Here is a 12,243-nt window from a genome sequence, read left to right on the forward strand (position 1 = left end):
TAGACTTTAAGCATGATTATTGCCACATTCCTATAGCCTCAGGCTTCGGAATGTCTAAAGTTTTCTCTTTCTGGGACATCACATTTACATTATAGTATAGACATATTATATTACATATAGTTACATTATCACTTTTCTCTGCATTACCCTTTGGATTATCTACAGTTCCAAGGGTATTCACAAAATGCCTAGCAGCAGTCAATTTATTTTATTTTAATTATTTATTTATTTATTTATTTATTTTAATCTCAGTGTCCAGAGTCAGTTAATCTCAATGTCCAGAGTCACTAACTTTGGCTGTCTCTTCTGACCAAATAAATGTTTCATTTAATCTCACAGGATTGTGTTTCTTAGCTGCTTTTTAGACACCTCTTTCCAATAGATTTTTTGACACAACATAAGGTGGATTTTTATCTGGAAGCTTTCACGAGTATCTCTATTCAGCCTCAGATTTCTGAAAGAGAATTTCCCAGGATTTTAGGGTTCATAGCTTCTGTGATTCCCATGATTTTCCTAGCCAGGTTGTGCATTAGCAAGATTCAGTGATTTCTAAACACAAAAAAAAAAAAAAAACAGTGCACACAGCATTTACATCCTCTGTAGCATCAAATTCTAAAAACAGAACTGCATTGGTTCAGACAACTGATTCAGATGTACCCAGGTCTCCCTTTTTCTCCTCAGACCCCAAACCATTCTCTCACCACATGTGCTTCTTATTTTCCTTGGGGAGTAGTTTCCATGAGGTTAAAGGTGCAAGGCTTGCAGAGTCATTCAGGCAGACCAAAGCACATCAATATAAAGGAAATGGCTGTGATCCATGCCTTGAAATCTCTCCTTCACCTATAGTCAGTAAAACCTATTCAAACAGTTACAGACACTAACTCAGTCATGTTACTAGTACATCAGCAAGTGTGTGTGTGTGTGTGTGTGTGTGTGTGTGCGTGTGTGTGTGTGTGTGTGCGTGCGTGCGTGCGTGTGTGTGTGTGTGTGTGTGTGTGTGTGTGTGTGTGTGTGTGTGTGTGTGTGTGTGTGTGCATGCGTGTGTATGTGTGTGTGTGTGTGTGTGTGTGTGTGTGTGTGTGTGTGTGTGTGTGTGTGTGTGTGTGTGTTGGGGGATAAACAACTGTCTATGATCAGTTGGGAGGAAGCTCTGAAGCCTTCTTTAACCACCTAAGCATCTTACGTTCCATCATAGCAAAACATAGTGGCAGACAAGCTGAGCAGGACCAAGACAGACCCTCAGAAATGGAACTTGAGTAAGATAGTCTTCCAGGCACTGATCCAGTTGTGTGGAACACCTCAAACAGATCTGTGCACCTCTTTTCAGAACAGACAATTAAACAATTCCTGCACCAGACTTTCTCACAGGCATTTTCATTTCCTTGTACAGGAATGTTCTTTTATGCTTTTTCACCCATTTCACTGATATCCAGGGTAATTCTGAAGATACAGAAGGATTCCCCAAAAATCACTGCTGTGACTCCCTTTTGGCCCAGCCATCATTACTTCTTATTTCTTATGGAATTGGCCAAGGGCAGTTACCACAACTTTCCTCACAGACTGGCTTTACTAACACAAGACAGGAGGACTTTGATACATCTCAATCATCATCAACTTGAGCTGACTGGCTGGATGATTCAATTCTAATACCTTTTAAGCACTTATTTCATGAAGATGTGCAGCAGGCATTAAAGAAGGCAAGAATACCTGCTGCTAGAAAATCATATATCAATAAGTGAAAGCAATGTTCTAGCTGATGCCTATTCGTTGACCAAGGGACCTATTACGGATTTTATACTACTGGTGATCAAATATTTGTGTGAGCTACTTTCCTCTAGCCTCTGTCTTTCCTCTCTGAAGGTTCATCTTATGGCAATGTCAGCATTTCTGCCCATGGATACTGTCAGTAGAGCCTCCTCTTTCTTCTCTGTTTCTGGTGCAACAGTTTCTGAAAGGTTCATAGATTCATAGGTTCATACTAGGCTATCTGCCCTAGGGCATTTACAAGCCTAGCCAGAGTGTGTTTGGCTTTTGCCACCCATTTTAAAATGAATTTTGCTATGCCCTTTTTCGAGGTTAGTGTACTGTGCATCTGTCTAACAGTGACACAGAAGTGATACCCAGAGTAAATCTACGATCTCCCATCCACTCATCAAGATTCCTCTTGAAGAGAGTCAATGAGATACTCTGCCTAACCTGGACTGGGATTTTATTCCAGAGTGAAAGGAGCCTCTGGGTTATGAATCTGTCCCTCCAGCATGTCCTATTTATTTCAGTGCTGAGGTTCAAGTGTCTCGAGCACGTAGCTTGATGGGATTTGGATTTTCTGAGGTGCAGCATGTCCATTAATTCCAGGTTGGACATGGCTTTATACATCAGGCACAGATCGCCTCTGAGCAGGCAGTATGCCACTGAGTAGAGCTGGAGTTTCTTTAACTGGGCAGCATATGGCATCTGTTTGAGCACTTTGATCCTCTTGGTGAGGTACTGTTGGGGTCTTTCCAGTTGCTGCAGGTGTCTGGTAAGGTACATCCCAAAAGGGGCATTGTACTCAATTATGGGCCTGATGAGGGATGAGTAAAGAGGCATGATGACGTCCCCTGATCTAGATGTGAATCCCTTCATGATTAGGTGGGCTATATAAAATGATTTTCTAACCTCTTTGGCCACGTGGTTGTCGAATGAGAGATTGCTATCAACTTGGGTCCCCAGGTCCCTAATTACTTCTTCCACACCTAATGGATTACCATCTATGTGGTAATTTGTGGGCACTTTGTTTTTGCTGAAGGGGATGACTATACACTTTTTGGCGTTTAGCTTGAGGCCATGGTTCTGGCACCAGTTGTCTGTTTCATTGAGGCCCTTTTGTAGGATGCTTGTGTCGGCTGGAGAGTTGATTATGGTGCCCAATTTGCAGTCATCTGTGAACTTGGTCAGCCACAGTCCTTCCATGTTGGCCTGTACCTCCGAGAAATATATACCGAACAAGAGAGGTCCCAGGACTGAGCCTTGTGGGATGCCACTTGTAACTGTTTTGGAGTCTGATATGGCTCCAGCAATTCTAACCATGTGGGTTCTGTCCTTGAGCTAGTTTGACCCATCTAGTGACATAGGGGTTTATGTTTAAGCTGGTGAGCTTATCTATAATGCCCAAGTGGGGTATTGTATCGAAGGCTTTTGCGAGGTCCAGGTAGGCTGTGTGGACCACCTTCCCCTCATCAATGGCCTTGGTGACTGTTTCAAAGAAATCAACCAGGTTTAAGAGGCAGGATCTGCCCTTAACAAAGTCGAACTGGGTAGGATCCAGTGTCTGTAGGTCCCCAATATCTTTATTTATGAGGTCCATGATGATCCTTTCCATAGCTTTGCAGACCAAGCTAGTCAGGCTTATGGGGCGATAGTTTCCAGGATCCGTTGAGGCACCACCTTTGTGGAGAGGGACCACTGTTGCTGTACGCCACTCTTTGGGTACATATCCTGTAGTAAGGCTGAGATTGAACAGTAGTTTATGTTTGGGTTTAGTTCTTCTTGGAGTTCATGTAGGATGCAGCCCGGGACACCGTCTAGTCCCATTGATGCTGTGTTTTTTGCTTTGGAGAGGGCGGCTCTTACCTGAGCATCAGAGATGTAAGGGGGGCAGCACTCTGCTGGGATAGATATTTGCCCTTTTGGTGGGGAAGGGGGAGAGAAGTTTGCGCTGAACCTGTCAGCTAGGATGTTGGCAATGTCTGTGGGTTCAGTGTATTTTTTGTCATTTTGGACTAATTCTTAGAATATCTGGGAATTCCCACCCAGGTTTCTAACATAACTAAAGAAAACCTTGTTATTATCCTTAGTGTGCTGTGCAATTTTTCTCTTAGACGATTTTATGAGTGCCCGTAGTTTTTTGCAAATACTGATCAGAGATGCCTTCCCTTTTAGGGATTTTGCTCTATCATGTAGTAGCTTCCTCCTTCTATTGTATAGTTTGTTTATGGCTGGGGTCCACCAGACAGGATGCCTGCCTTTGGAGGATTGGGTCTTGGTTTTGTTTGGGATTGCATGATCCATGCATTCCTGAAGGTGTTCATAGAATGCATTTATAAAGGATTCTGTGGTCTGGGCTGTATTTTCCACAGGCCCGGGGGCTTTGAAGGATTCCACCTCGGTTTTGAGGAGTGTGAAATTTGCTTTAGAGAAGTTTTTCACTGTGGTTTTCTGGGCAGGGGCTGGCGTCGGGATGTGAATATCTAGTGAGATTAGTTTATGGCCTGATCTTACCAGTGAAGGATACACTTCTGGTCTGGAGCATAGAGTCCCCATGTTGGTGATGATCAGGTCCAGTATGTTTTCCCCTCTTGTGGGAGTGGTAACAAGCTGTTCCATAGCATTTGAGTTTATAAATTCTAGGAACCTTTGGGCTAGGGTGTTGGAGCTAGAGTAATGCTCCCAGTCTGTGTTTGGGTAGTTGAAGTCGCCCAATATAATGGTGTTTGGAGAGACCTTCATATTTTACAGTGTTCTCAGGAAGGCCGAGTGGGGTTCCTGGGTTTGGGAGGGTGGTCTGTAGCAGGCTATAAACTGGAAGGCAGTTTTACCCACTGTTAGTTGCACATGGATAGTCTCTGATGCTTCGTGCTGTGCCACCAACCTGGAGGTGTGGGTATCTTTGATGAATATTGATAGTCCCCCTCCTTTTGTGGTTCAGTCCATGTTTTGGGGCAGAAAAACATGGTATGAGGTATAACCTGGTAGTGCTGGGGTGCTCTCGGGAGCCTTGAACCAGGTTTCTGTTACTGCACAAATATCGATGTTCTCCATGCTAAGGAGAGTTTCGAGTGTGTGCATCTTGAGGTTTAGACTTCTGGCATTGAGTAGCATTACTCTTAGTTTCTTATCCCTTGTGATACCTATGGAGGTGGGTTTATCTTTTGAGCCTTGTCTAAAAAAGGCACTATGGTGGTGGCAAGAGCCTTTGCCAATATCCAAAAGCCCAGGGGTGACAGGTGCAAGCCGTCCCTAGTGAAGCATCGTGGCTTGTCAAGCATGTCATCCCAGGCTGACAGGCATTGGATCCCCTTTGAATGACACCAATACTTAAGCCAATTGTTGAAATTGATCATCTTGTCTTCATATTGTGGCATCATTCTTGGTGAGGGTAAAATGCTACTCAAGGTCAGGGTCATACCGGCCTGGGCTACATGCTCAGAGAGCTCCTCTATGTCTCTTTTCATGTAGTCCAGGGAGGTACGTCTCAGGTCATTCACACCAGCATGGACAATGACTGAGTCATATTTGTACTTGCCTTGAAGTGACCTGAGTGCTTGTGTTATGTGGCGGATCCTAGCGCCCGACAAGCTTCTCACCGTGACCTTTTCCTTGTTCAGCCTGGTGAGCGGGACGTCAGTGTGCCTGACGATAGAGTCACCTATTACAAGTGTATCAGGTGTGTTGTTTAGCCTTAAGGGCTGTGACTGTTCAGCACACTGGCTTTGTGAGCTATGTGTTGCACGTGTTTTGTTTTGGGGTAGCGGTTGCTTGGGTGTCTGCTTTGGAGGTCTCTGTTGCTTAGGCAGATTTTTATTTAGAGCCTCCGAGTATGTTTTTGTGTGTTTATGTGTTTGGTTTGCTATCGTGGTAGGTCTATGTGAGACTGGAATTGTAGTGAGTGTGGTTTCCTTCTCTTCCTGACTGGTTACGCCAGTACTGAGTTGAGAGAGCTTAGCCTCCAGTTTGGCTATATGGTTGCATCTCTCACATGTGTTGGAATTTGTTGGGAGGAGGAGAGGCTTGTCTGTGTACATGAGGCAGTTGTAACATTGCCTCAAGATTCCCAGATTCACCAGCTGGACCAGAGAGGAGATTGACAACTGACCTTTGGACATGCTAGAATAGTATTGGGAATTCCTATATAATTGAAAAAAGGGCCAGTGGGGAACAAGGTACTCAAGGGGAGTTTGTGAGGGTGTAGTGCTTTTAATTTTTTAATGCTGACTTATATAATTGCTTTAGTAAGCAAGTGTCAGGCTTTAGAGTAGGAATAGGGTGTTTATTATGAGAACTAGATCAGTTCTAAGGGAGAAAGTGAAGAGCAGACTTTGTGGAGCCGAGAATGGTTTAAACCCAATTAAGTGGCGTTGCCTGATGCTCCGCTATGTGCAAAATCATGCAAAGCCGCGCTAAAGCTGGTTTTATACAGGGGGGACTTGAAAGAGCTAGAAATTGGCCTAAAACAGCCAATAGACTACCAGATTCTTGTGCTGGGAACACTCCTCCAGGAATAGATAGGCTGCTCTAAGCTCCCCACTGCCACTGGTGAAAAAAAGAAGCCTCCCTTTGTCCAAGAAAAGAAATGGGCAACACAGGAACTTTCCAAAAGTCCAGAATACAGCAAAGCCAGTATTTGGACTACTCTAGGGCAGGAAAGACGGGAAACAAGGATAATTATTTATTTTTTTTTTTTTTTGCAACAAACAGCAGGAAATTTTTCCACCTGAAACCTCCTCATAAGCAGATTGCTGCTCCTTAGGATCTCAGCTTTGTGCTTAAGACGTTGACTATGTTGCCCTTTTGAACATATTCATCAGGTTGTTTTAAGGTTCTTGACTTGGAAACCTGTCCTCGTCATTGGTCTAAAATCTACAAGAAGAGTATCTAAGTTGAAGCTGTCATGGTGGGTTAACCTTATCCCATAATCCACAGAGACAGGATCACATTAAGAACAAATCCTCTTTTATGCACAAAATGGTTTCACAGTTTACTTTGAATTAACCCATCAATCTCCAGGTTTTCTACTCAGAACTTAAAACAAGGGAAGAAGGACTGTGCATTCTCTGGATGTGCATGAGCAGATCAGGTACTGTCTCAACAGAGCTGAGTCTTTCAGAAAAGCTGATTATCTACGTATTTCTCATTAAGGGGCAAAGATGGACATTCTGTGTTTGAACACACAGCCTCCAAGTGGTTGTCCTCAGCTACTGCTTTTTGTTACTTCCACCATTGCAGATCTGTTCCTGGAAGTATAAAGGCATATTTTAGTAGATCCTTATCTTCTTTGATGGAATACTGGAAAGGGGTCGACTCCAGACACATTCTAGAGGCAGCTACATGGTGATTTGTATATACCTTTACAAGGCATTCTTAAGTGGATTCCTTTTGTAGAGCCAAGACTGGTTTTCTAGGCCAGTTCTCCAGGTTGGATAGGCTTCAGTAATCAACTCATATAGTCTACAGGCTACTGCAATTGTAGGAATAATGAACATTGTACACTTTTGTAAGCTGCACTTGCTCATAACAGTAGATGTTCAAATTCCTCACTGCTGCACCCACCCTCCATCCCTCTTCTTTTGCATATACTTGTAGCTGGGATACAAAGTAGGATTATGTGTGTGTTTCCACTGCTGAGTTCCCTCCTTGGGGCTAGTCAATCAGTGATATGAGTTGTCTCCTGGGCAGGGGAAACAACCCATATAACCTAAAGGCTACTGCAGCAGTGAGGGATTTGAACATCTATTGTTATGGGTAAATTCAACTTATAGAAATGTTTTATCTTAAAACTGTCCCACTAGACAATGCAGTATCTGAATTTTATAGAATTTTTTTCTGTACATTCTAAATGAAGTGGCCCCTATCAAGAGTAAAAGTCAGTCCAACTCCTTGGCTATCCAAACATAACTAAACAAATCATGAAACAATGAGACAATGTCTGGAAAAAATGGTTAAAGGACAAAATACACAGAACAAGTTTACTAAATATCAGCAACTAAGAAACACTGCAAAATCAAGACAAGAAAACTTACAACACAAAACTTCAACATACTAATCAAAAGAAACTCGATGCATTCTGGTCTTCCATATACCAACTCCTACAGATTGGTCACACTACCCAACCTATTCCATCCATGGTAAATGAATCAGTCAGCACTGTAAAGTAATTCAGTAACCCCTTCAAACAGTCAGCAACCTGCCTAACCAGTAACTCTGCATGTACCTATTTCCATACCCAACAAGAACACAAAGGCATTGATATCCCTACCTTTTAACCGGTCTACATATCCTCTTTTAGAAGAAGACTTCTCAAACTTATGTCAACCGAATTGCTAAGGGACTGTATCAAAATTGCAGCTGATGCCCTGACATATCTTATTTCCACCTTAATAAATAAATCCATAATTAAATGCTATGAGCCAATGTTATGAAAAAACAGATGCATCTTAGCCTCCACAAAGCAAGCACCTTTCCCAATAACTAGAGGCCAACAGCTATTCTATCTCCACTGCCCAAAATACTTGAAAGGTATATACAGTCACAACTACTTAACCACATTACAACCAATAACCTGCTCGCAACAACTCTACACAGTTTTTGTCCTCACCATAATACTGCAAATCCACTCTGACACACAGGCTATTTGGTATCTACACTTTTTCCCGGGCCTATCAAAAGCATTTTATACAATCTCCTACTCTAAACTATTACAAAAACTCTCTACTTTTACACTTCTAAACTCATTACTCACCTGGTATCACAGATGTTAATCAGTCCCTTTTTCCCAGATTCCACATGGCAAAGATTCAATGATATGTCAAGTCAACTGGGGCACAGCACTGACATTCTCTGACCTTCCCAGTTCCACTCCTGCCTTTTGTAATGAAGGGATTTCTTTGTTGGACCAGCCTGGTATCTCTCAACATTCCTGGTTCCCCTCTTCCCAAAAGGAAGTCTCCACAGATGCTTCAAACCTGTTTTGTTCTATGGACATAACAGCACAAGGAGTATAGTCAGTGCAGGACAGATGCAAGCATATAAATGTTAGAGAAGAAAAGCCCTGATCCTAGTTCATCAATCCCTTCATCACTTTTGGTTTCCAGGAACACTTCACTTTCTGATAGACAATACCACAGTCATGTGGTATATCAACAAACAAGAATAACATACAATCATTTCTGAAGGTTAGCCATGAGCCATGGATCACTATGCACTAGTGTTCCTTCAAGCAACTTATGTTTCTTCCGAGATGAACTCAGTGGTGTATTACTTAAGCAGATCCAAGGCAGACCCTCACAAATGGATGTGAAATAGTTCTCCAGATTGTCACTTAGTAGGGAACTCCTTAGGCAGACTTTTTTGCTTCCATTCTGAGCAGGCAGTTCAGACTATTTCGCTCCAAGGTCTTATGCACAGAAGAACAGAAAAAGGACTCCTTGCCAATCTCTTGGAAACATAAATTCCTTTATGTTTTCCCCTAACTGCAAATATACTTAGGAAATTCAAGAAGTACCAGTCTAGAGATTCTGTTAATGACCGCATTTTGGCCCATGATATATTAGTTTTCCCTGCTATTTCATCTATTCAAGGACATACACCACAAATTATCACATCATGGACTTACACAACAAAAGAGCTTTCTCATTCATCCAAACTTGCAGAGTCTCAGTCTGACACTTTGGATGATAGGTTTTTAATACCATTTTAGCACCCTTTTTTCTGAGGACATGCTACAAGTTTAATATGATGCTAGCAGACCTTCCACTAGAAAAATCTTTCATTTCCGAATGGAAGAGAATTTTCACCTTGGTGCCAAAAGAAAGGACAGGACCCTTATACATTTGATATTCCACGTATCCTTACATATTTCTGTGAATTTCTTAATTCTAGTCAGTCATACTCTTCCATTAAAGTATATTTGTTATCTACTTCTGCCTCTTTGCCTATTGATCCAGCACTTTCTTCAAACTTGGAATCTCTAAAAGACATCTTCCAGATCAGGCCTCTAAGAAAATCTATTTTCCCTCCTTCAGACCTGACATATGTACCAGAAAGTGAACTTTTTCTGTGTGTGTGTCTCTCTCTCTCTCTCTCTCTCTCTCTGTCTTTGAACCTACTTCCTCTGGCTCTTTAAAATTTTGTATATGGACCATGTGCTGAACTATATAATAAATAACAACATACATGATATTCACTTTAACGCCTCTAAAACTATTTTTATATTAAAAGACCAAGCGGACCCTAAAAATCTAGATAGCTATAGACCCATCTCTCTTCTAAATATAGACACCAAGATCCTGACCTCAATACTCACAAACAGACTTAAAAATCTGATAGAGAAAATCATTTCTCCAGAACAATCTGGGTTTACACCATGTAGACAGACCAGTGACAACATGCTAACATTAGAAGCATTAGTATCCTTTGCAAATCAGAGAAATACCAACATCTTCACAATGGTAGTAGATGCCCACAAGGCTTTTGATAGGGTCAGTCTTGGATTCTTGCTGCAAATGTTCCCTCACTTTGACATACCTAAAAATTTTATACAGAACATTCAAATTCTCTATAGTAATCCATATACATCTCTATATATAAACAAAACATGGTCAAACAGAATTTCGATAAAAAATGGAACAAGACAAGGCTGCCCACTACTCCCTTTCTTTTCAACCTTTATCTACAACCCCTATTTCTATATATTAAACAAAATACATATCATAATCCCCCCTCAATACATAACTTCAAAGTTTATCTCTCAACATTTGCAGACAATTTAATCACATACTTTACTACACCAAGTTCAGACATGACCAAAATAATAAACACGATTGAACAATTCTCATACATGTCTAACTACATATTAAACCTTAATAAAACTAATATATTCCCCTTAAGGCCACCTAGACTCATCTCCCTAATACCTCTCTTAAGACAAAATAAAAATAAAAGAAGAAACCAAATACCTGGGGATTACTTTCTTTCAGAATAACAAGGAATTCTACCAACATAACGTACCTCTTAAATGGCAAAACATAACACAAGATTGTACAAGATGGAATAACTTTAAGCTACCGTTTTTATCTAAAGTATCAATAATTAAAATGAACATACTACCTAGATTAATATATCTATTTATGACATCTCAAATAACTATACATAATACATTCTTCAAACAAATTCATACCTTTCTAGCAAAATTTGTATGGGAACCTAAAAAGACCAGAATCTCCTATCAAAAACTAACACTTCCCAAGAACAAAGGGGGTCTAAACTTGCCAGATTTTGAAACCTATTACTCTATTATCAACACTAATAAAATACTGAGAATAGCAGAGTATGAACCCTCGGCAAAGACTGGTTCACTGGCCTGGGTAACAATATACTATAGGTACATAAAAACACTAGACATCAATCCCAAAGTGCTTCCCTTCTTAAACAAAAAAGATTTGCAAGCCTATAACATAATAGAACCACTAAAACATTCTATAAATATAACACAAAAACTTTTTCACTCCTTAAACCTTGGACAAGCTCTGTTAATACTACAACCCCTCCATAAAAATCCTAACTTAAAAATAAATAACAAGATGCTAAACCTAGACTCCTTCCCTCGGTTAAAACATAAGAGAATCCAAGAAATCTACCCATTCCTCAATAGTACAATTCATGAATTAAGAAGTAATCTAAACTTACCTAAAGTATATATAATAATTTTAAGACAAATCAAAGAGGTGCATTCCAGTTACCTCCAAAACATCACCATACTCAAAAGTGACATTGAAAACTGTACCCTACTTTGGAAGACTATGTTAATGTCAAGGAAAGCAATAACAAACTCATACAAAATGATAGGGGAAATCAAATTCCAGAAAGACCTTCTCTTCTCTAATTACTGGAGAAAATTAAAACCTGATATGGATGACCAGCAAATAGAAAAGGCAATCAACTTAACATTGACAACTATTCCACTTAAAAAACTCTCTTACATGCAACTCATGATTAATAATAATGCTTATTTCACCCCAGCAATTCTTCACAAATTCAATGCAACTAAGTCCCCATACTGTCCACACTGTAAAGACCAAATTGCAGACCTAATACATATATTCTGGAGTTGTAAATGCGTTTTCAAGCTTTGGAATTCCCTTAAGTTACAACTGCAAAAAATGGGGTATCAAGCATCAACACTAACATGGGAATTTACTCTTTTACACATCCTCCTGGCCAACATCTCGGGAAAACAAGCGAACCCACTTATAACGATTTTCTTACTAATGAAGCTATATATAGCTCGCAAATGGTTAGATCCTGTAAGTATCTCTTGGGAGGAATTCAAGAAATCTGCTATTAAACATCTAATAGCACATAAAATAGTATTGGACAAAAGAAACAAAAATATGAAAACCCGAGCAATCTGGGAACAGTCCTATAACATCTTATTAGCATAAAGCACCAGGTACACTATATCTTATGAACTGGAAGTATTCCCACGAG

This window comes from Protopterus annectens, chromosome 7.part0 (genome assembly GCF_019279795.1).
Source record: "Protopterus annectens isolate FY-2018-M chromosome 7.part0, PAN1.0, whole genome shotgun sequence".
Taxonomy (NCBI): Eukaryota; Metazoa; Chordata; order Ceratodontiformes; family Protopteridae; genus Protopterus; species Protopterus annectens.